At 43.6% G+C, this 25,620-nt stretch overlaps 1 protein-coding gene across 2 annotated transcripts in view; it reads left to right on the forward strand.

The window, feature by feature from the left end:
* CDH20 (cadherin 20) overlaps window positions 1–25,620 on the forward strand; it is a 762,886-nt gene that overhangs the window by 169,055 nt on the left and 568,211 nt on the right. The gene's annotated exons all lie outside the window — the stretch shown is intronic.

The raw sequence follows: 25,620 nt of genomic DNA on the forward strand, positions 1-25,620 counted from the left end.
ATGCTTGTGCATGCCCTCATCATCTCTCACCTTGACTACTGCAACATCCTTTCTGTGGCCTCCCTGCTAACACCCTTGCACCTCTCCAGTCCATCCTTAACTCTGCTGCCCGACTAATCAATCTTTCTCCTCGCTACTCATCTGCTTCCCCCCTCTGCAAATCTCTTCACTGGCTCCCATTCCCTCAGCTTATCCAGTTACTAATACTGACCTACAAGGCCATCTATAACCTGTCTCCTCCATATAGTTAGGGCTAGCGGAATGCACCAAATAATTAGAGAAAAGGAATAAGGTGCGTTCACAGCCTGGAGTCCACTGTGCAGAGATGGAACCTGCTGCTAAACAATGACAGACTATATGGTGGTACAAAGAGAATACACACACGGGTTAGCTTCACCCTGTGTGAAAGAAGTGAACCCTGTTGCATCACAGGGCTGCAGTACCGCATGTAACGGAAATAATAATAAAGTAGCACGAGAGTGCATGCGGTGCTGCACTGACGGATGCCACTAACCACCCAGACTTGGGTTTTGATAGCGCGGTGATAGCGCACGGCGCCGCACTGGCAGTCACAGCAATAGACGCTTTTTGTGTACTATGTTGGTAAAGTCGGGCGCTAGATTACAATCATCCTCCTTACGCAAGCATTCAAACACAAGGGAGGGGATGGTTAAAGAGTGACTTTCACTCAAAACACACACACATAAACAAGAGTATACTAGCGCATGGCTGTGTGGCCATACGAACCTTTTATAGCTGCAGCAAGTTCCGGACCTTCCTAGAGGACCAATGAGAACTGCTAAAGTAACTGAGCAACTTTAGGACCTTCCTGGAGGACCAATAGGAGCTACTGCAGTACCAGAGCATGTGGCGCCAGACCTCCACTGAGAGGTCTTCCTTTGGGCATGCTCAGAAGGGGAAAAGCAGGACTTAGTCCCAGAGACGTCTGCTCACCGCTGATCAGTACAGGGCACAATGGCAGAGCCTGGAAAGGCAGCAGTAACCCTTTGCACAGAACCAGACTGAGCGAGACGCTGGGACCGACGTCTCCGCTGAGCAGGCACCACTGCTGCTGATGTAGAATGAGAGACCGCAGCAGACAAGGTTCGAGATTCCCCCTGTGCAGCAGCGGGAACTTGACTCCTAACACATATATCTCTGAACTAATCTCCCGATATCTTCCCTCACATAATCTCTGGTCCTCCCTAGACCTCCTTCTCTCCTCCACCCTTATTCACTCCTTACTCAACCGCCTCCAAGACTTCTCCCGAATATCCCCATCCTCTGGAATTCTTTGCCCCAACATGTCCGACTATCAACCACATTTGGATCCTTCAGACGGAACCTGAAAACCCACCTCTTCAGGAAAGCCTACAGCCTGCACTGACCCCGCTGCCTCCTCACCACTACTGATGCTACCACCTCACCAACACCGGAATTCCTGCAACCCTCAACCTATTGTCTCCTTCCCCACCATCTTGTAGAATGTCAGCCCACAAGGGCAGGATCCTTGCCCCTCTGTATCAGTCTGTAATTATTAGTTTGCTTACTGTAAGTGATACTTGTTATTTGTATGTAACCCCTTCTCCTGTACAGCATCATTGAATCAATGGTGCTAGATAAATAAATAAATAATAATAATAAATATTTTTATAGTTCTTTAAAGACATTATAATCATGGCCCCTATTGGGTTACACTATCAACATAAATTCCAAGTTTTCAAAGTGAAGAAGCAATTATCTGAGAACAAACTGCAAATATTATCCCTAATTTGGGAGCACTTTCATGTTTGTGTACCCTCAAACTGGTACACTTTCCAGTAAAAGTACAATAGAGCCGTACAACACACTGTACAAGAAAAATATCGGGAGTTTGCTATCTTCCAGCGAGGCTGGTGACAGAGAAGGTGAAGTGGGGTCAAAGGCTGCCTCATGCTGCTGTGACTGAGATCAGAGAGATGTGACACATTACATTATGCCTTTTACTCCAATAATATGATTGTCAGAGGCAAAGAAGGCTAAGCGTGACCTGTGTTTGGTTTTACTTCTGCTGGGATTGGTAGTGCCAGCAGTGCCAGTGGTGCTTCTGCTTTTAGCGCCTCCAACACTTTTAGCCGTGGTATGCTTTTTTTCTCTCACACTACCATGTTCATTGCTAGTGCTACTTTTTGGTTTAACATTCATTTTGGATACAAGTTGCCACTGGTTTACCGCAACAGAGAGGTGCCAGAAGACCGCAGTGTCTGATTTCTCCTACACCTGCACTGATTAGAAGCACTTCACCTTCTTATTAAATGGTGTAAATTTCTTTTGGCAGTGCAGGGGTTAATTAGCTCTGTTGAGAGCTCCTGGAGCATTTTGGCTCTTAGCTGTGCACTGTTAGCCACTCCTGTCTCCTATATTATCTGGCTCCTGACTAGCACTCATTTTTCAAGCTAGTTTATGCTGCATGGCTGGAGATTGTTAAGGTACCGTCACACTTAGCGACGCTGCAGCGATACCGACAACGATCCGGATCGCTGCAGCGTCGCTGTTTGGTCGCTGGAGAGCTGTCACACAGACCGCTCTCCAGCGACCAACGATGCCGGTAACCAGGGTAAACATCGGGTAACTAAGCGCAGGGCCGCGCTTAGTAACCCAATGTTTACCCTGGTTACCATCCTAAAAGTAAAAAAAAAACAAACACTACATACTTACCTACAGCCGTCTGTCCTCCAGCGCTGTGCTCTGCACTCCTCCTGTACTGTCTGTGTGAGCACAGTGGCCGGAAAGCAGAGCGGTGACGTCACCGCTCTGCTTTCCGGCTGACCGACGCTCACAGCCAGTACAGGAGGAGAGCAGAGCACAGCGCTGGAGGACAGATGGCTGTAGGTAAGTATGTAGTGTTTGTTTTTTTTTACTTTTAGGATGGTAACCAGGGTAAACATCGGGTTACTAAGCGCGGCCCTGCGCTTAGTTACCCGATGTTTACCCTGGTTACCAGTGAAGACATCGCTGAATCGGTGTCACACACGCCGATTCAGCGATGTCTGCGGGGAGTCCAGCGACGAAAGAAAGTTCTGGACTTTCTTCCCCGACCAGCGACAGCACAGCAGGGGCCTGATCGCTGCTGCCTGTCACACTGGACGATATCGCTAGCGAGGACGCTGCAACGTCACGGATCACTAGCGATATCGTCAAGTGTGGCGGTACCTTTAGTGGGTATTATTGGAGAAAGGTATTTGGTGGATTTATCTGTGACTGTTGCTACGTTTTGAGAGTGTGATAATTCCCTTTCTTCTCCTACTTTGGTTTAATCCCATCCTCCACTCCCTGGTGCGTTCCTCTGTACATGTATGAGTAAATTTGTATGAATGGTATTTTGTGTTACCTCTGTTCGCATTACCTTGCGAGTCTGGTTTGGTGCACTACGGTATACTACTACTCCACTCTTTCCTGGGTGGGGAATGGGTACAGACTGAGGGTGAATTCAAGAGCTAAGGCAAGGCACGTGAACCCGACATCTTCACCATTAGAAGTAATCTGGTGAGCAGGGCGAGCTAGGGCACAGTGTTAGGGACAGGATAGGAGCCCCTGGTCCCGGGACACCCAACAACAGAGTCGTGAAACAAGTATAAAGTTTAAAAAATGTTTACCCACACTTATCCAACCCTGAAAAAATATAAAATTGACAGACATTCTATATAGGGCGCATGAGACAGCTAAAAATGCAAATGCAACAACAGCGCTCCTGTAATATTGGTGTTGCATTTACATGTCTAAATTTTCATTAATCAAATTCAATTCCCCTTCCTAAAAAGGAAAATGTAAGAACAAATGCCAGGTAGGCAAATAGATTCAAAATCTGTCACTCGGTGTATGGTTCAATTATTGGCAAAAAGCAAAACCTGTATTATTTTTATTTTCCTTTATTATTCACTGACTTAGAGTACCACTCTCATTTTCTATGTTCTTCAGCGCTGTAAAAGTACAAACTCTAGATTATGCCTTTCTCGTCCTCTCTGCAATGGGTTGTGTGCCATTACTGCCTACCTCTAGGCTGTAACGTCTTAAAATGGCTGCTGCTCTTTTATAGTGGCTGTAACAGTCCACCTTGATTGGCTACTCTAGACAATGCAAAGTAATATCTGCAAGGCATTATAGGGAAGCCATAATGTCAAGTAAGCCCACTCTCTGGCTGATGCAATGTGTGAAACAGCAGCAAGAATATTTTTAGCGTTTCACGCCAATCAAATCACAAATAATATGAATCTAGGAGAAACTGCTAATTTCCTAAAGATCAACTCAAAATCAATTCATAGTGGATTAAATTGATCATTTCTCATCTCCACTTGTCTCAAAATTATGATGTATCTTAAACATAGACAATATTGTGATCCAGGAAACATTTTTATGTTAGATTATGCAAAATATGCTTCAATTGGAATTAGTTAAGCGAATAAGTATCTAAATATTGATCTTACCAATGTGTAACATATTTCTAACATTCAACACATTAGGTGGATGTTCGGAGAAATAATGAAAAGAACAGTAGGGGTACCATTTCAAGTATGAAACAGCAATATCTAGTCACAGGAGTATTTTTTTAAAATTATTCCTATTGAAAAATTGTTATGTTTTGCATGATCTAAAAGAATTAATTAATATTTTATTGTGTAACAACCCCTTTAACATTAAATATAAAATCCTGCAGTGTTCTTATTGATTTACTGCAACAAAAAATTATATTTTAGAATTTTCTCATCTCAACTATGTTTATTAAAATATCAGAAATACACCTTCAGTTTAGTTGTATATTATGCTGTATGTAGTAAACTATTAGTTAACAAAATATAATTTGATGTGATGATATCCAATAAAATCTGCAGTTATACTGTTTTTCATTTTTTTCACTGTATGCTTATTTTTGGGGGTCTTTATAAATTAGAACCATTGAAGAAGCTAAAACAATATATTTAGCAAACTACATTTCTCTAGATGAGCCAATATTTTGCTATTTTGGTACTTGTCATGCATGCATAGTAAATAGCGTTGATATAGCTAACTCATGGGCTCATCCGTAAACCGTAATTAACATAAGTTATACTGTTTTTTTATGTTTACAATTTTGTGCTTTTTTTGTTATTTTCCTAACTATAAATGCCATCATGGATAAAAAAAAAGTCTTGGATAAGGAAACCTAATTAGTTAAAATGGAATATAATGTTATGATGCTGTTATAGTGGCTGAAATGTAAACATGGAAAACAAGTCGGAGAGAGCGGGACATAATTACTTGATATTAACAGTCAGATTAAAGAGAATCTATTATGGAGGGGCATGCTGCAATAATTATGTGGCATAAACCTCTAAAACATAAATAATAAAGGAGCTCCTACTAAAGCTTAGAAGAGACATAACAAATCAATAGTATAGAAAATATATATACAAACTTGAAGCAATATATATATAGAGAGAGGGAGAGAGAAAAAAAGGGAACAGCACAATGCCTACTTATCTTCACGTGCAAGGCCCCAGGATAACAGTCCATGTATCCAAATAGTTCAATATATGGCAAAAAAGAGGCAGCACTCCATGTTTGCAATGTTAAGCGTGCAGTATTTAATCAACCCACAGTTCAGGGCGACGTTTCGGCTCGGACTGAGCCTTTCTCAAGCCAAGGCTCAGTCCGAGCCGAAACGTCGCGCTGAACAGTGGGTTGATTAAATCCTGCACGTTTAACATTGCAAACATGGAGTGCTGCCTCTTTTTTGATATATATATATATATATATATATATATATATATATATATATATATATATATATACAGTGTATATATATATATATATATATATATATATAGCTGAATTTGTTGGCGTACCCGATATTGGAGATAATCAAAATTCAATTTCACAAGCCGCAGCAAATTTTCCCCCAAAAAACTATTTGTAAACACATTCTAAACAATGGGAAAGTAAACATAACATGTATAGCAATGGGTAAATGGATGGTAAACTGTGTTTACCAACAACTGTTTTAACAACACATTACACTAACACACTGTTTAGGTTTTCTAAATTGTAAAAATATTTTAAAAACTATTGGTTCTGTTCTTGTTTATACACAGGTGCTATACACAATAGAGACCATGCCTTTTTGACAATGATGGTCCTAATTTTAGTGAGTAGCAAATGTTTGTTGACCTCTGAACAAGCTACACAAAAATGATCCCTATTGTTTTGGCATCAGCAACTGGTTTGCTGTTTTCAAAGTGATGTCCAAAAATTATCCCTTTTTTGGGAGCAGGGTTCCTGCTTTGAAAGTGAGGAAGTCATAGCTGCTTGAAAAGTCATGCAAAAGTTATCTCTTTTGTGAAAGCAGTTTCAAGTTTACTTACCTTGAACAGAATAGGGTGCCAGGAAGTAGTTAATATAGCTATAGTACACAATATACAAGCTGGAAGTGTGTGTGACCATCTATTGGCAGTGAAAAGGATGTGGCAGTAAACACACAGTGTAAAATATTACAGGGCAGGTAAAGGGATATCTTGCCAGTGTTTTCCTAGAAGCAACAGTAAAGTACAGCTATAAGCTATAGTGTATAAATCACCAAAGTGTCCCAAGATATAGAAATATTGGTACTTCTCAATACGTATAACACCAGGAGTGACCACCAAATAAGTGGTCAACTCAATGAAGCTCACCAATCAAAGAATCAATAAAATATAACCTTTATTTAAAACTATATAAAAGATCCAAATTGCCACATATCAGAATTATTTAAACACAATAACCCCATATCAGAGGGGGACATCCACCCACAAGCCAGCACCCATGTATAGAATAAACCAGTCTGTAAATAGAACTGCCAAGAAAGGCCTAATATATGCATAATGCCTAGGTTAGAACATCTAATGTACATGCATGTAAAGAAGCTGCGGAGACACCATCACGTGTTTCTCGACGCAAGCAGTTTATAGCCAGGCCTTTCCCCGGGAAGGAACAACCACGGGAAGGGCAGCATCCTATGAAGGAAAGCCACCTATGCCAAGCATGGTATCCATCCACAGACAGCTGTTTCGGGGTTTTTGCCCCTCATCAGTGTGGAGTGGGAATCTGGCTATTAGGAGCAGTGCCTGGTAAAAAGGCTATAAAGGCACAGATGATTGGCCTCAGGGAGACCAAAACATCCAACACCGCGGAGACACCATCACGTGTTTCTCAACGCAGTGATTCCAGAACACTGCCCCCATCCCTTATGGGAAATATGCAGATGCATGTAAAGAAGCTGCGGAGACACCATCACGTGTTTCTCGACGCAAGCAGTTTATAGCCAGGCCTTTCCCCGGGAAGGAACAACCACGGGAAGGGCAGCATCCTATGAAGGAAAGCCACCTATGCCAAGCATGGTATCCATCCACAGACAGCTGTTTCGGGGTTTTTGCCCCTCATCAGTGTGGAGTAGGAATCTGGCTATTAGGAGCAGTGCCTGGTAAAAAGGCTATAAAGGCACAGATGATTGGCCTCGGTGAGACCAAAACATCCAACACCGCGGAGACACCATCACGTGTTTCTCAACGCAGTGATTCCAGAACACTGCCCCATCTAATGTACATGAGCATACTCTCACTGTGCCCATTGGAGCTCAATTATAATGAGCGCAAAAGAAATTGCATCCCAAAATGCTAAACCGACGGGAACAGTAAAGAGTGCCAAGAAATCAGAGTAATAAAAACCCAGGGTAATGTGATTAGCAGCCCAGATCTTACCAGGTAAGTGCCCGTATAGTGGATGTCCTCCTCCGGCGCCCCGACGCGCGTTTCGCCCTCTGCTTCTTCCGAAAGCCCCCTGAATCATGAAATTTGGCAAGCAGATTGCTAACTGTGGCATGGGAGATGGGTGGTTGCATAGGGTGTCTTGCATTGAAATCTGCTGCAATGACCCGGGTACTCATGTGTTATCCTCTGCAACATTTTCAATGGCTGTAAACAAAGAGAAACTTGTAAATAAATTATGAAAGAATAAAGTTACGTTAAAACCAAGCACACCATTAAACACATATTAAACACCTTCTTCTCCACGGTATTCACAGTGGAAAATGAAATGCTAGGTGAAATCCCAAGAAACAATGAAAACCCTATATTAAGGGTCACCAATCTAACCCAAGAAGAGGTGCGAAACCGGCTAAATAAGATTAAAATAGATAAATCTCCGGGTCCGGATGGCATACACCCACGAGTACTAAGAGAACTAAGTAATGTAATAGATAAACCATTATTTCTTATTTTTAGGGACTCTATAGCGACAGGGTCTGTTCCGCAGGATTGGCGCATAGCAAATGTGGTGCCAATATTCAAAAAGGGCTCTAAAAGTGAACCTGGAAATTATAGGCCAGTAAGTCTAACCTCTATAGTTGGTAAAATATTTGAAGGGTTTCTGAGGGATGTTATTCTGGATTATCTCAATGAGAATAACTGTTTAACTCCATATCAGCATGGGTTTATGAGAAATCGCTCCTGTCAAACCAATCTAATCAGTTTTTATGAAGAGGTAAGCTATAGGCTGGACAACGGTGAGTCATTGGACGTGGTATATCTCGATTTTTCCAAAGCGTTTGATACCGTGCCGCACAAGAGGTTGGTACACAAAATGAGAATGCTTGGTCTGGGGGAAAATGTGTGTAAATGGGTTAGTAACTGGCTTAGTGATAGAAAGCAGAGGGTGGTTATAAATGGTATAGTCTCTAACTGGGTCGCTGTGACCAGTGGGGTACCGCAGGGGTCGGTATTGGGACCTGTTCTCTTCAACATATTCATTAATGATCTGGTAGAAGGTTTACACAGTAAAATATCGATATTTGCAGATGATACAAAACTATGTAAAGCAGTTAATACAAGAGAAGATAGTATTCTGCTACAGATGGATCTGGATAAGTTGGAAACTTGGGCTGAAAGGTGGCAGATGAGGTTTAACAATGATAAATGTAAGGTTATACACATGGGAAGAAGGAATCAATGTCACCATTACACACTGAATGGGAAACCACTGGGTAAATCTGACAGGGAGAAGGACTTGGGGATCCTAGTTAATGATAAACTTACCTGGAGCAGCCAGTGCCAGGCAGCAGCTGCCAAGGCAAACAGGATCATGGGGTGCATTAAAAGAGGTCTGGATACACATGATGAGAGCATTATACTGCCTCTGTACAAATCCCTAGTTAGACCGCACATGGAGTACTGTGTCCAGTTTTGGGCACCGGTGCTCTGGAAGGATATAATGGAACTAGAGAGAGTACAAAGGAGGGCAACAAAATTAATAAAGGGGATGGGAGAACTACAATACCCAGATAGATTAGCGAAATTAGGATTATTTAGTCTAGAAAAAAGACGACTGAGGGGCGATCTAATAACCATGTATAAGTATATAAGGGGACAATACAAATATCTCGCTGAGGATCTGTTTATACCAAGGAAGGTGACGGGCACAAGGGGGCATTCTTTGCGTCTGGAGGAGAGAAGGTTTTTCCACCAACATAGAAGAGGATTCTTTACTGTTAGGGCAGTGAGAATCTGGAATTGCTTGCCTGAGGAGGTGGTGATGGCGAACTCAGTCGAGGGGTTCAAGAGAGGCCTGGATGTCTTCCTGGAGCAGAACAATATTGTATCATACAATTATTAGGTTCTGTAGAAGGACGTAGATCTGGGGATTTATTATGATGGAATATAGGCTGAACTGGATGGACAAATGTCTTTTTTTGGCCTTACTAACTATGTTACTATGTTACCATTGGTTTTTTTGGGAAATCTAATATATAAAGCTGAATGTGTGTGTGTGTGTATGTCCGGGATTGGCATCTGCACCGTCGCAGCTACAGCCACAAAATTTTGCACAGTCACACGTCTGGACCCCGAGAGCGTCATAGGCTATGTTGTGAGGCGAAATTTTAACCCCGCGCGTTCCAATTCACGAAACAATTTTGCCCCTTTCTACATAATGGGGAAAAAAGTGAAAGGAAAAGTGTTGGAGGCGTCTCAGCTACAGTCACAAAATTTTGCACAGTCACATGTCTGGACCCTGAGAGCGTCATAGGCTATGTTGTGAGGTGAAATTTTAACCCCGTGCTTTCCAATTCACCAAACAATTTTGCCCCTATCTACATAATGGGGAAAAAGTGAAAGGAAAAGTGTTGGAGGCGTTGCAGCTACAGCCACAAAATTTTGCACAGTCACACGTCTGGACCCCGAGAGCGTCATAGGCTATGTTGTGAGGTGAAATTTTAACCCCGCGCTTTCCAATTCACCAAACAATTTTTCCCCTATCTACATAATGGGAAAAAATGAAAGGAAAAGTGTAGGAGGCAAATTGACAGCTACCAGATGTGAACAAGGGGGACTTAAAGAATGAGAGCGATGGCACCAAAGAGTATATACTGTACAGTTGCTAAGGTGGGGCCCTGACATGGGATACTCACCACACACGGGGACGTGAACACACACACAAAATGCGCCACACACTACCACGTGCTTGAACACATATTACCCTCAGCACACATTTCACCACAAATACACCAACCTCGCCACATAAAAGTCGAAACACAAAAGTCGCCGCTCAAAACTCGCCACGCGCAGAACTCGCCACATGCAAAAACTAGGCTCTTGCAAAACTCACCACAAGTGCAAAACTCACCTCATGGAAAACTCGCCACACGCAAAACTTGCACACGCAGAAAAATTGCCACATGCACAAAAGTTGCAACACATGCAAAAGTTGCCTCACACAAAACTTGCACATACTCAAAAGGCACCACACATAAATCTCGCCACGCGCAAAACTTGCCATGCGCAAAACTTGCTGCACACAACTTGCTACACTAACCTGTCACATGCAACTCGACACACAAAAAGTTGCTACACGCATGTTGCCACACAAAACTCATCTCACAAAAGTCACTACATGCATGTCGCCACACGCAACTCAACACACACAACTTGATAAACGAAACTCGCCCTAAAACACACACAAGTCTGGTATTATCCTTCAAAAATAAAAATCTGATTAATAAGCAAACTACAACAAATGTACCATATAGGAAATACGGCAGCTGCCAGTCACATGACCTGTCTATTATGTGTATGTGTGAGCTAATATATACTGCCAGGGGGGAGGGCTTCCTGTTGGCTGGGGATTTATCAGGCTGCCAATTTAGCTTACAAATACTGAAGTAAAAATAATGAGCAAATAACATGTGAACAAGGTCTAATACAGGAGGAGATGACACACAGGTATATGCTATATACAGGGGAGATGACACACAGATATATACTATATACAGGAGGAGATGACATACAGGTACATATATATACAGGAGGAGATGACATACAGGTATATTCTATATACAGGAGGAGATGACACACAGGTATATACTATATACAGGAGCAGATGACCTACAGGTATATACTATATACAGGAGGAGACACAAAAGAGAATAGTAAAACCAAAAACACTCAGTTTGAAAAAATGTTGCAGTAATCCGCAAGTGCTAGTAAAAGATGTAAAAAACAGGGTATTTGGTTGATACGTTTTTTGCAAAAAATGTATACTAAGCTGCTCTACCAATCTTCACGGTATACCCTTATCAGAGCAGTCCTAACTAATGTATGCAATCCCTATCTGATGTATTTAAAAACCTGATCATCTGTATATAACCTGTGTGAACAGGGTTCAGAGAGGAAAAATCCATGTGTGCATACAGGGTAGAACAGCTTTTGTGCAGATAGCCCAAGAGGAGTGGTGGAACTCCCCAGTCTTGTAGACACAAGAGAACAATTATGGAAACAGGAACACATGGGCTACTTGCACAGTGAACAAGTCTGTATGATCATGTTCACACACCACCAAGAAACCTGAAGACACAAAAGAGAATAGTAAAACCAAAAACACTCAGTTTGAAAAAATGTTGCAGTAATCCGCAAGTGCTAGTAAAAGATGTAAAAAACAGGGTATTTGGTTGATACGTATCACATGTCGTATAGACTTGTTCACTGTGCAAGTAGCCCATGTGTTCCTATATACAGGAGGAGATGACAAACAGGTATATGCTATATATAGAAGATGACATGCAGGTATATACTATATACAGGAGGAGATGACACACAGATATATACTATATACAGGGGAGATGACACACAGGTATATACTATATACAGGAGGAGATGACATACAGGTATATACTATATATAGAAGGAGATGACATTCAGGTATATACTATATATAGGGGAGATGACACACAGCAGGTATATACTATATACAGAGGAGATGACATACAGGTATATACTATATACAGGAGATGACATACAGATGTATACTATATATAAGGGAGATGACAAACATGTATATACTGAGGTGATGAGGTGAAAATGAGAGGTGTGAGGTGAAAATGAAAAGGTGTGAGTGCAAAATGAGGGGAGTGAGGAAAAATAGTGGAGTGATCAGAAAATGACAGATGTGAGGTTGAAATGACAAGTGTTAGGGAGGAATGAGGGAGAAAATGAGAGGTGTGAGGGAGAAAATGAGAGATGTGATTGGGAAAATGAAAGGCGTGATGGGAAAATAAGAGAAGTGAGGTGCTATAACTAACCACAGATATTTACTATGCCCAGGCAACGCCGGGCTCTTCAGCTAGTTCTCAATATGTCTCATTCTCAGATGTGTCACCTGACCCTTTTCCCATTGAAAAAAGTTGCAAAATGGCCAACTTCAAAATAGCCACTATGGTCACCACCCATCTTGAAATGTTTTCCCCCTCCCATATACTAATGTGCCACAAACAGGAAATTGATATCACCAACCATTCCCATTTTATTTAGGTGTATCCATACACATGGCCCACACTGTATATTATGTAATTGCTGATGCTGCAGTCTTGGCTACTTGTTCTATACCTAGTGCTGACACACGCAGGAAAGCACCGGTGAAGCAAACATTTTGCTGAGAAGAGAAGACAGTTAATCCTTCAAATACACCAATTTTTACTACCTTTCAACACTGGAAAAAATATTACTTTTGTAGCAAAGACTTAAAAGCATAGCTATTCAATATTCAACCCATACAGCCAAATAGTCACATTGGTTCACTTTCTGCACCACAAGGAAATGGTTGGTTGCCATGGCCAACATCTTCATTTTTTTCATCAATTTTCATTCATTCACCATCCCTGCCTAAGTATTGGATAACTCAATGTCAAGTTCACATCCACCTGATGCTGTACGCCATCCTTTACATATTGCAACATGTAACATTGAGGGCAATGATGAACATGTCCAAGTTGTTGATTTTTGTGAGGATGTGGCCACTTACTAAATACTGAAGGGCAAATGGACTTAGAGCAGAGTCAACAGCACTATGAGATAGAGACTTTTTCCAGCACAGAACACCGGTTTTGTCAATATTGTTGTGTTTTATTAGATATTTTCTTGCTGTGTTTTATTAGTGATTTGTGTGCTTGTCAGTTCATCTCCAGGAATCAATGTTTCCATTCACTGACAGTAAGCAGAGGAAGAGGAGTAAGCTAAATCTTTTTTAAACCTAAGGCCAGACAGTAGATTGCTAAAGGTAAATGTAAAGCAATCACCCTATCAATCCATCATAGTAGACCCAGGGGAGATGTCACCACAGGGGGTCTCGCATACAGCCCCAAATGATGGAATATGCTTCGTTCTGTGAGCTAAAGAAAAATGTTTAAGGGGGAGGGAGAAAGACACATGGGTAGAATCAGGCAGTTATTAGAGTGACTTTTATGGCAGAGGATCCAAGCTAGGATGGATGGATGATCTATGGAGTTTTGGAGATTGATTGTTGGCTGGAGGGGTATTATTGAGCTACAGTCATGATATTCATCATCTGGAGGAACATAGGATGTAACTACATACTAAATTGGCTGGAGATGCAAAAAGCTGTGGGCCAATCAAAAGTTGGGAGACAGTGAGTATCGCCTGGTATAGGGCCAGTGGAACTACTGATCTCAGATTGGGAATTTGTGGACTGAAGACATTGTATGTTGGCCATCCACATGGATTTGTTGTACAACCATGGATGTATGGAATAAAAATAGTTGCATCGTTAACCTGCCAAAATGATTTTTCTAACCCATAACCTCAGATCCTCACATAGTTCCTCCATCCCCGTGGCTTCTTTGTGAGCATTTTTCCAAGATAAAAATGAGAGTGATGATATCATTGATGTCACAGTTCTCCCTACTGACAAATTTAGTATCCTCTTGAAAAGGCTTCAGAAAGCAAGATACATCCCTCATCAGTTGCCAATGGTGGACTTCAAATCTACTCAAGTACCTGATGCTTCTAAATCAGGCAACATTAAAGAAAACCATTCTGCTTTTGCAAAACCTGGAGGTCTGGAGTCTTAATGCTTCACAATGTTAGAATGATTGAAATGACGACACTAGGTCATGGCCACCAAAGTTCTCAAATGGACATATTTCTTTAGAATAGTTTGCACTATTAAGTTCAGTACATGCACCTTGCAGAGAGCATTAGTTACATTGCACCAATTGCCCAAGTGGCAAGCAGAATGTTCACAGGCATTGTTTTCCATCACTTTATCCAATTGCAACTGATGGGAGCTATTTCCAGGATATTCGCTGCTTGATACACAGAAACAACTCATCCAATCTATAGCTTTCATCACCCGTGTTTTCATGCTGCAAAACTTCATGGCAGCACTTTACCACACATGAACAGACACAGTCTTAGCCATGATAGGGTTTTTATTTTTCTCGCATGCTGTCTTGACTATTGCCATGCTACCTTTCTCTTTTAAAATACATTTTGTACAGAAGTATTATGCTTTTAACACTAGAAGTCCCAGAAATGTCGAGCTTCAAAGGTTCCAAAGGTAGAAATGTTAACCCCTTCCCGACCTTTGACGCATACGCTGCGTCATGAAAGTCGGTGCCATTCCGACCCATGACGCAGCATATGCGTCATGGAAAGATCGCGTCCCTGCAGATCGGGTGAAAGGGATAACTCCCATTTCACCCGATCTGCAGGGACAGGGGGAGTGGTAGTTTAGCCCAGGGGGGGTGGCTTCACCCCCCCGTGGCTACGATCGCTCTGATTGGCTGTTGAAAGTGAAACTGCCAATCAGAGCGATTTGTAATATTTCACCTAAAAAAATGGTGAAATATTACAATCCAGCCATGGCCGATGCTGCAATATCATCGGCCATGGCTGGAAACACTAATGTGCACCCACCCCACCCCACCGATCGCCCCCCCAGCCCCCCGATCTGTGGTCCGCTCCCCTCCGTCCTGTGCTCCGCTCCCCCGTCCTCCTGTCCGCTCCGCCCGTGCTCCAATCACACCCCCGTGCTCCAATCAAACCCCCCCGCACTCCGATCACCCCCCCGCACAGCGATCCACCCCATGCTCCGATCCACCCCCCGCACAGCGATCCCCCACCCCGAGCTCCAATCCACCCCTCCGTGTTCCGATCCACCCCCCCATGCTCCGATCCACCCCCCGTGCTCCGACGCCCCCCCCCCGTGCCCTGATCTCCCCCCCCTTATACTTACCTGGCCTCACAGGGTCCGTCCATCTTCTTTCCTGGGCGCCGCCATCTTCCAAAATGGCCAAACGGCCGGCAGATTCGTTCCAGAGTGAATTTTGATCACTGAGATAGGTTATATCTCAGTGATCAAAATAAAAAAAAAGTAAATGACCCCCCCCCCCCTTTGCACCCCCATAGGTAGGGACAATAAAAAAAATAAATATTTTTTTTTTCCACTAAGGTTCGGGAAAGAACTAGGGTTAGGGTTAGGGGTAGGGTTAGGGGCAGGGGTAGGGTTAGGGTTAGGGTTAGGGTTAGGGGTAGGGATAGGGGTAGGGTTAGGGGTAGGGTTAGGGTTAGGGTTCCGGATGTGCACACGTATTCTGGTCCTATGCGGATTTTTCCGCAGAGGATTTGATAAATCCGCAGTGCTAAACCGCTGTGGATTTACCGCGGTTTTTCTGTGCATTTCACTGCGGTTTTACAACTGCGATTTTCTATTGGAGCAGTTGTAAAACCGCTGCGGAATCCGCAGAAAGAAGTGACATGCTGCGGAATGTAAACCGCTGCGTTTCCGTGCAGTTTTTCCACAGCATGTGTACAGCGATTTTTGTTTCCCATAGGTTTACATTGAACTGTAAGCTCATGGGAAACTGCTGCGGATCCGCAGCGTTTTCCGCAGCGTGTGCACATACCTTTAGAATTAGGCTATGTGCACATGGTGCGGATTTGGCTGCGGATCCGCAGTGGATTGGCCGCTGCGGATTCGCAGCAGTGTTCCATCAGGTTTACAGTACCATGTAAACCTATGGAAAACCAAATCCGCTGTGCCCATGGTGCGGAAAATACCGCGCGGGAACGCTGCGTTGTATTTTCCGCAGCATGTCAATTCTTTGTGCGGATTCCGCAGCGTTTTACACCTGTTCCTCAATAGGAATCCGCAGGTGAAATCCGCAAAAAAAACACTGGCAATCCGCGGTAAATCCGCAGGTAAAACGCAGTGCCTTTTACCCGCGGATTTTTCAAAAATGGTGCTGAAAAATCTCATACGAATCCGCAACGTTGGCACATAGCCTTAGGATTAGGGTTGGGTTGGAATTAGGGTTGTGGTTAGGGTTAGGGGTGTGTTGGGGTTACGGGTGTGTTGGGGTTAGGGTTGTGATTAGGGTTACGGTTACAGTTGGGATAAGGTTTAGGGGTGTGTTGGAGTTAGAATTGAGGGGTTTCCACTGTTTAGGCACATCAGGGGGTCTCCAAACGCAACATGGCGCCACCATTGATTCCAGCCAATCTTGTATTCAAAAAGTCAAATGGTGCTCCCTCACTTCCGAGCCCCGACGTGTGCCCAAACAGTGGTTTACCCCCACATATGGGGTACCAGCATACTCAGGACAAAATGCACAACAATTACTGGGGTCCAATTTCTCCTGTTACCCTTGAGAAAATAAAAAATTGCTTGCTAAAACATCCTTTTTGAGGAAAGAAAAATGATTTTTTATTTTCACGGCTCTGCGTTGTAAACGTCTGTGAAGCACTTGGGGGTTCAAAGTGCTCACCACATATCTAGATAAGTTCCTTGGGGGGTCTATTTTCCAAAATGGGGTCACTTGTGGGGGGTTTCTACTGTTTAGGCACACCAGGGGCTCTGCAAACGCAACATGACGTCCGCAGACCATTCCATCAAAGTCTGCATTTCAAAAGTCACTACTTCCCTTCTGAGCCCCGACGTGTGCCCAAACAGTGGTTTACCCCCACACATGGGGTATCAGCGTACTCAGGAGAAACTGGACAACAACTTTTGGGGTCCAATTTCTCCTGTAACCCTTGGGAAAATAAAAAATTCTGGGCTAAAAAATTATTTTTGAGGAAAGAAAACGTATTTATTATTTTCACTGCTCTGTGTTATGATCGTCTGTGAAGCACTTGGGGGTTCAAAGTGCTCACCACATATCTAGATAAGTTCCTTTGGGGGTCTAGTTTCCAAAATGGGGTTACTTGTGGGGGGTTTCTACTGTTTAGCCACATCAGGGGCTCTGCAAACGCAACGTGACGCCCGCAGAGCATTCCATCAAAGTCTGCATTTCAAAACGTCACTACTTCACTTCCGAGCCCCAGCATGTGCCTAAACAGTGGTTTACCCCACATTTTGGGTATCAGCGTACTCAGGAGAAACTGGACAACAACTTTTAGGGTCAAATTTCTCCTGTTGCCCTTGGGAAAATAAAAAATTGCGGGCTAAAAAATCATTTTTGAGAAAAAAAATTTTTTTTTTATTTTCATGGCTCTGCGTTATAAACTTCTGTGAAGCACTTGAGGGTTCAAAGTCCTCACCACACATCTAGATTAGTTCCTTTGGGGTCTAGTTTCCAAAATGGGGTCATTTGTGGGGGATCTCCAATGTTTAGGCACACAGGGGCTCTCCAAACGCGACATGGTGTCCGCTAATGATTGGAGCTAATTTTCCATTTAAAAAGCCAAATGGCGTGCCTTCCCTTCTGAGCCCTGCCGTGCGCCCAAACAGTGGTTTACCCCCACATATGGGGTATCTGCGTACTCAGGACAAACTGGACAACAACATTTGTGGTCCAATTTCTCCTATTACCATTGGCAAAATAGGAAATTCCAGGCTAAAAAATCATTTTTGAGAAAAGAAAAATTATTTTTTATTTTCATGGCCCTGCATTATAAACTTCTGTGAAGCACCTGGGGGTTTAAAGTGCTCAGTATGCATCTAGATTAGTTCCTTGGGGGGTCTAGTTTCCAAAATGGGGTCACTTGTGGGGGAGCTCCATTGCATAGACACACAGGGGCTCTCCAAACGCGACATGGTGTCCGCTAACAATTGGAGCTAATTTTCCATTCAAAAAGTCAAATGGCGCACCTTCCCTTCCGAGCCATGCCGTGTGCCCAAACAGTGGTTTACCCCCACATATGAGGTATCGGCGTACTCGGGAGAAATTGCTCAACAAATTTTAGGATCTACTTTATCCTATTGCCCATGTGAAAATGAAAAAATTGAGGCGAAAAAATTTTTTGTGAAAAAAAAGTACTTTTTCATTTTTACGGATCAATTTGTGAAGCACCTGTGGGTTTAAAGTGCTCACTAGGCATCTAGATAAGTTCCTTGGGGGGTCCAGTTTCCAAAATGGGGTCACTTGTGGGGGAGCTCCAATGTTTAAGCACACAGGGTCTCTCCAAACGCGACATGGTGTCCGCTAACGATGGAGATAATTTTTCATTCAAAAAGTCAAATGGCGCTCCTTCCCTTCCGAGCCTTATCATGTGCCCAAACAGTGGTTTACCCCCACATGTGAGGTATCGGTGTACTCTGGAGAAATTGCCAAACAAATTTTAGGATCCATTTTATCCTGTTGTCCATGTGAAAATGAAAAAATTGAAGCTAAAAAAAATTTTTTGTGAAAAAATAGTACTTTTTCATTTTTACGGATCAATTTGTGAAGCACCTTGGGGTTTAAAGGGCTCACTATGCATCTAGATAAGTTCCTTGGGGCGTCTAGTTTCCAAAATGGGGTCACTTGTGGGGGAGCTCCAATTTTTAGGCACACGGGGGCTCTCCAAACTTGACATGGTGTCCGCTAAAGAGTGCAGCCAATTTTTCATTCAAAAAGTCAAATGGCGCTCCTTCCCTTCCAAGCCCTGCCGTGCGCCCAAACAGTGGTTTACCCCCACATATGAGGTATCAGCGTACTCAGGACAAATTGGACAACAACTTTCGCTGTTCAGTTTCTCCTTTTACCATTGGGAAAATACAAAAATTGTTGCTGAAAAATCATTTTTGTGACTAAAAAGTTAAATGTTCATTTTTTCCTTCCATGTTGCTTCTGCTGCTGTGAAGCACCTGAAGGGTTAATAAACTTCTGGAATGTGGTTTTGAGCACCTTGAGGAGTGCAGTTTTTAGAATGGTGTCACTTTTGGGTATTTTCAGCCATATAGACCCCTCAAACTGACTTCAAATGTGAGGTGGTCCCTAAAAAAAAATGGTTTTGTAAATTTCGTTGTAAAAATGAGAAATCGCTGGTCAAATTTTAACCCTTATAACTTCCTAGCAAAAAAAAATTTTGTTTCCAAAATTGTGCTGATGTAAAGTAGACGTGTGGGAAATGTTATTTATTAATTATTTTTTGTCACATACTTCTCTGGTTTAACAGAATAAAAATTCAAAATGTGAAAATTGCGAAATTTTCAAAATTTTCGCCAAATTTCCATTTTTATCACAAATAAACACAGAATTTATTGACCTAAATTTACCACTAACATGAAGCCCAATATGTCACGAAAAAACAATCTCAGAACCGCTAGGATCCATTGAAGCGTTCCTGAGTTATTACCTCATAAAGGGACACTGGTCAGAATTGCAAAAAACGGCAAGGTCTTTAAGGTCAAAATAGGCTGGGTCATGAAGGGGTTAAATGAACCCTCTCTGGGACTTCTAGTGTTAAAAATGTTCAACCACACTTATCTGACCAATAACAGAAAGAAATGAACAAGGAATGGTTGGTAGGATGCATGAGATGGCCAAAAATCCCAAAGAACGAACAGGCTTCCCATAGTATTGGTGTGGCATGTATGGATCTCAAATTTGACCACTTAATCAGGTGTGCTTAATCAGACCTGCACAGTACATCATGGGTATAGTGGGTATGATTAATTAACAGCTGTGACTGCTCAGGGCTGTGCCCTGCTCTTATGAGTGGATAAAACATTGTTGTCCTGTTTCCCCAATAACTCCTGTTGGTAAAAGACTCATGCTCTGGATGCTTATTGCCATGTCTAACATGTATTGGCAGATTCTATTAAAAATATAAACATAGCTAGTTAAAATATAGTAGAACAAAGTAATAGCACTTCTAATGACAAAAGCATAGTCTACATATTTATTGATAATAATGGGAGTTCACCATTAAAAAATCTTACATAAATATACTTAAAAACTATTTTATGTATAGTAACTTACTTATTTGCTTGAATTATTAAGCCAAACACCTTCATTATCTATGTATCATCTTTTGCAGAGCCAGACTTTGGCTGAGCACATGCCTGTTCATTCACAGCATTGGCCTTGTACCAAGAAAGAGAACTACTACTGTGTCAAGCACAGGAACATACAGTTGACCATATAGTTGAAACCAAAAGTCTACAGTCACAGGGCAGTAATGGGAATGTAGGAGATGAGGAACCTGAGCCTCTGAAGTGCCCCTCAGGCTAGGGGGAGCTCTGTCTTTCCTTAACTTGGGGGTACCCTTAAAGGTAGGGAGGTGTTATGATCCGGTGACCTTGGAGCCGCATGGAACTTTCTCTGAGTTGGTGGAAACTGTACTGACCGCAAATCCTGAACTTAACACCGCAACTAGAAGTAGCCATGGGGTGTGCCTAACAAATCCTAGACACCTCGACACAGCTGGAGGACTAAATTCCCCTATAGATGGAAATAGGAATTCTACCTTGCCTCAGAGCAGAACCCCAAAGGATAGGCAGCCCCCCACAAATAATGACTGTGAGTAGTAGAGGAAAAGACACACGCAGGCAGGAAACAGGATTTAGCAAAAGAGGCCACACTAACTAAAATAGGAAAGGATAGGACAGGATACTAAGCGGTCAGTATTAAAATCCTTCAAAAATATCCACAGCAGAAAATACAAAAAAAACTCCACCATCTAACTAAAGATGTGGAGCGTATATCTGCGACTCCAGAGAATCCAACAAGACTGAGAAAACACTGACACAGTCTAAGCTGGACAAGAGAAAACAAATGAATAGCACAGAATATAAGCACACAGCAAGTGTGCCACAGAAAAAGAAACAGACACTTATCTTTGCTGAATTGGCAGCTAAGCAGGAGAAGCCAGACAAAGATCCAACACTTCCCAAGAAACATTGACAACTGGCAAGGACTAATGAGTCCTGCAAACCTAAATACCCCAGTCAGAATTGCAATCAGCAGATACACCTGTCCAAGACTGCCGCCCAGGGACAACTGCATTACCACCTACAACCACCGGAGGGAGCCCAAAAGCAGAATTCACAACAGAGGCCCAAGTCACTGACTTGTCCCTATCTCCTGTTAAGCGCTGAGCTAAACCCCAACCCTGCACCCCAGGATGTGAACAATGTAAACTGCACCACAAAGCAAATAAACAGGATGGCACAATATGAGAGTGAGGGGAACTCAATACCAAAAGGGAATGCACAAACAACAAAGGGATAAGGTAATAAAATCTCAGTGCTTAGCTTGTGCACACCACTGCTTAAAGGTACCGTTACACTAAACGACTTACCAACGATCATGACCAGCGATACAACCTGGCCGTGATCGTTGGTAAGTCGTGTGGTCGCTGGGGAGCTGTCACACAGACAGCTCTCTCCAGTGACCAACGATCAGGGGAACGACTTCAGCATCGTTGAAACTGTCTTCAATGATGCCGAAGTCCCCAGGTAACCAGGGTAAACATCGGGTTACTAAGTGCAGGGCTGCGCTTAGTAACCCGATATTTACCCTGGTTACCATTGTAAAAGTAAAAAAAAACACTACATTCTCACATTCCGATGTCTATCACGTCCCCCGCCGTCAGCTTCCCGCACTGACTGTGTCAGCACCGGCCGTAAAGCAGAGCACAGCGGTGACATCACCGCTGTGCTCTGCTTTACAGCCGGCGCTGACAGTCAGTGCAGGGAAGCTGATGGCGGGGGACGTGACAGACATCGGAATGTGAGTATGTACTGTTTTTTTTTTTTTACTTTTACAATGGTAACCAGGGTAAATATCGGGTTACTAAGCATGGCCCTGCGCTTAGTAACCCGATATTTACCCTGGTTACAAGTGAACACATCGCTGGATCGGCATCACACGCCGATCCAGCGATGACAGCGGGTGATCAGCGACCAAAAAAAGGTCCTGATCATTCCCCAGCGACCAACGATCTCCCAGCAGGGGCCTGATTGTTGGTCGCTGTCACACATAACGAGATCGTTAGCGGGATCGTTGCTACGGCACAAAAAGCGTGATGTTGCAACAATATCGTTAACGAAATCGTTATGTGTGAAGGTACCTTAACTCCACATCACAGATAACACAGCAACAGGACTCCAAACACCAGACTTGTCTGACACTAGGGAGCTGCTCCTGATAGGCTGGTCTCCAGAAAGGATCTGTATCACCAACAGTCAGCTGATGCATCAGGTGACCTTTTTAAGGATGTGGAAGTGGTCACAAGTAGAGTTGAGCGACCTTGACCTTTTTAGAGTCGAGCCGGGTTTCGCGAAACCCGACTATCTCAAAAGTCGGGTTGAGTGAAATCGGCCGATTATGACGTAAAGTCGGGATCGACCGAAACACGAAACCCAATGCAAGTCAATGGGGCAGCATAGTCGGCAGTGAGTGGAGGCCAGGAAAACACCTAGAGTGCCCATTTTAATGTCAAAACCATCCATTCTTCTTAATGAAGCTTGTCAAGCGTAATTTACCTTATAATAATTGGAAGGCATTTGAAATTGGGGTTCATTTGGCTAAAGTTGTGGTGGGTAGGGCTGGTTCAAGTAATTAGTGGGCCCAGGAAATCTGGACCACGTCACGGCAGTGGAGCAGGGAGAGGTAAGTATTTCAACTTTGCAAGTGCTGTGAACCTGAGCAAGCAGGGGGGGCCCACTCGTTGGCATTGGCACTGGCACAGGGCCCCTCAAAGTACAGCGGTGTGTTTGCACGGCGGGGGCGCCTCCCACCGGCAGCAACACTTTTGCGTACTATGAGAGGCCCTGTGCCAGTGACGTCGCCAACTAGTATTCCTCCCCCCACCTGATGAAGGAACCTGCACTTTCATCTGCACCTTCCTCTTTGTCCCCGTGTAAGGTGGTATGGTATGCGGGAAGAGCAACCTGACTTTCAGCAGGGTCACAATGTTGTTGTGTAGCGTGCACGGGGAATGTTGCGTAATGGGTCAATGTACCAGCAGACTCATCTATCACTGGCTGGGCAATGGGCAGGATGAGGAGGAAACACAGATATAGGCCCAAAGAATAAAGTTGGCTAAATGCAGTTCAAAATTGGTAACACAGGAATAACCAGGGGGCATTGCAGTGGAGGACAACTGGAATGAGAGGCTGACACAGAGAGTAGGCCCAAATCAGTAAGTAGTCGAAATGCAGTTCAAAATTGGCAACCGTAGTAAACAGGCGGCACAGCTTTGTTCAGTGGAGGAGACCAGCAAGGAGTGGCAGACACCGATAGTAGGCCCCAACCCAACTAGTAGGCCAAATGCAGTCTAACATTAACAACTACTTAACGAGCGCCTGAAAACGGAATTTCAGGACAGGAAACCAGGAGAACAGCAAGGAGTGGCAGACACCGATAGTAGGCCCCAAACCAACTAGTACGCCAAATGCAGTTGTTCCGTTTAACCACAATTTAATGAGAGCCTGAAGATAGAAGTTCAGGAAAGGCAACCTGGAGAACACCTTGGAGTGGAACACACCATCTCTCTACACCCCATACCCAATTTGTAGGCCTAATGCAGCGTAGTTTCCAACAACTACTAAACGAGAGCATGATGATCGAAGCATTGGCGAGGAAACCTGGGGAACACCTTGGAGTGGAACACACCATCTCTCTACACCCCATACCCAATTTGTAGGCCTAATGCAGCGTAGTTTCCAACAACTACTAAACGAGAGCCGGAAGATCGAAGCTCAGGAAAGGCAACCTGGAGAACACCTTGGAGTGGAACACACCATCTCTCTACACCCCATACCCAATTTGTAGGCCTAATGCAGCGTAGTTTCCAACAACTACTAAACGAGAGCATGAAGATCGAAGCATTGGCGAGGAAACCTGGGGAACACCTTGGAGTGGAACACACCATCTCTCTACACCCCATACCCAATTTGTAGGCCTTATGCAGCGTAGTTTCCAACAACTACTAAACGAGAGCCGGAAGATCGAAGCTCAGGAAAGGCAACCTGGAGAACACCTTGGAGTGGAACACACCATCTCTCTACACCCCATACCCAATTTGTAGGCCTAATGCAGCGTAGTTTCCAACAACTACTAAACGAGAGCATGAAGATCGAAGCATTGGCGAGGAAACCTGGGGAACACCTTGGAGTGGAACACACCATCTCTCTACACCCCATACCCAATTTGTAGGCCTAATGCAGCGTAGTTTCCAACAACTACTAAACGAGAGCCGGAAGATCGAAGCTCAGGAAAGGCAACCTGGAGAACACCTTGGAGTGGAACACACCATCTCTCTACACCCCATACCCAATTTGTAGGCCTAATGCACTGTAGTTTCCAAGAACTACTAAACGAGAGCCGGAAGATCGAAGCTCAGGAAAGGCAACCTGGAGAACACCTTGGAGTGGAACACACCATCTCTCTACACCCCATACCCAATTTGTAGGCCTAATGCAGCGTAGTTTCCAACAACTACTAAACGAGAGCATGAAGATCGAAGCATTGGCGAGGAAACCTGGGGAACACCTTGGAGTGGAACACACCATCTCTCTACACCCCATACCCAATTTGTAGGCCTAATGCAGCGTAGTTTCCAACAACTACTAAACGAGAGCATGAAGATCGAAGCATTGGCGAGGAAACCTGGGGAACACCTTGGAGTGGAACACACCATCTCTCTACACCCCATACCCAATTTGTAGGCCTAATGCAGTGTAGTTTCCAAGAACTACTAAACGAGAGCCGGAAGATCGAAGCTCAGGAAAGGCAACCTGGGGAACACCTTGGAGTGGAACACACCATCTCTCTACACCCCATACCCAATTTGTAGGCCTAATGCAGTGTAGTTTCCAAGAACTACTAAACGAGAGCCGGAAGATCGAAGCTCAGGAAAGGCAACCTGGAGAACACCTTGGAGTGGAACACACCATCTCTCTACACCCCATACCCAATTTGTAGGCCTAATGCAGCGTAGTTTCCAACAACTACTAAACGAGAGCATGAAGATCGAAGCATTGGCAAAGAAACCTGGGGAACACCTTGGAGTGGAACACACCATCTCTCTACACCCCATACCCAATTTGTAGGCCTAATGCAGTGTAGTTTCCAAC

This window comes from Ranitomeya imitator, chromosome 6 (assembly GCF_032444005.1).
Source record: "Ranitomeya imitator isolate aRanImi1 chromosome 6, aRanImi1.pri, whole genome shotgun sequence".
NCBI classification, from domain to species: Eukaryota; Metazoa; Chordata; class Amphibia; order Anura; family Dendrobatidae; genus Ranitomeya; species Ranitomeya imitator.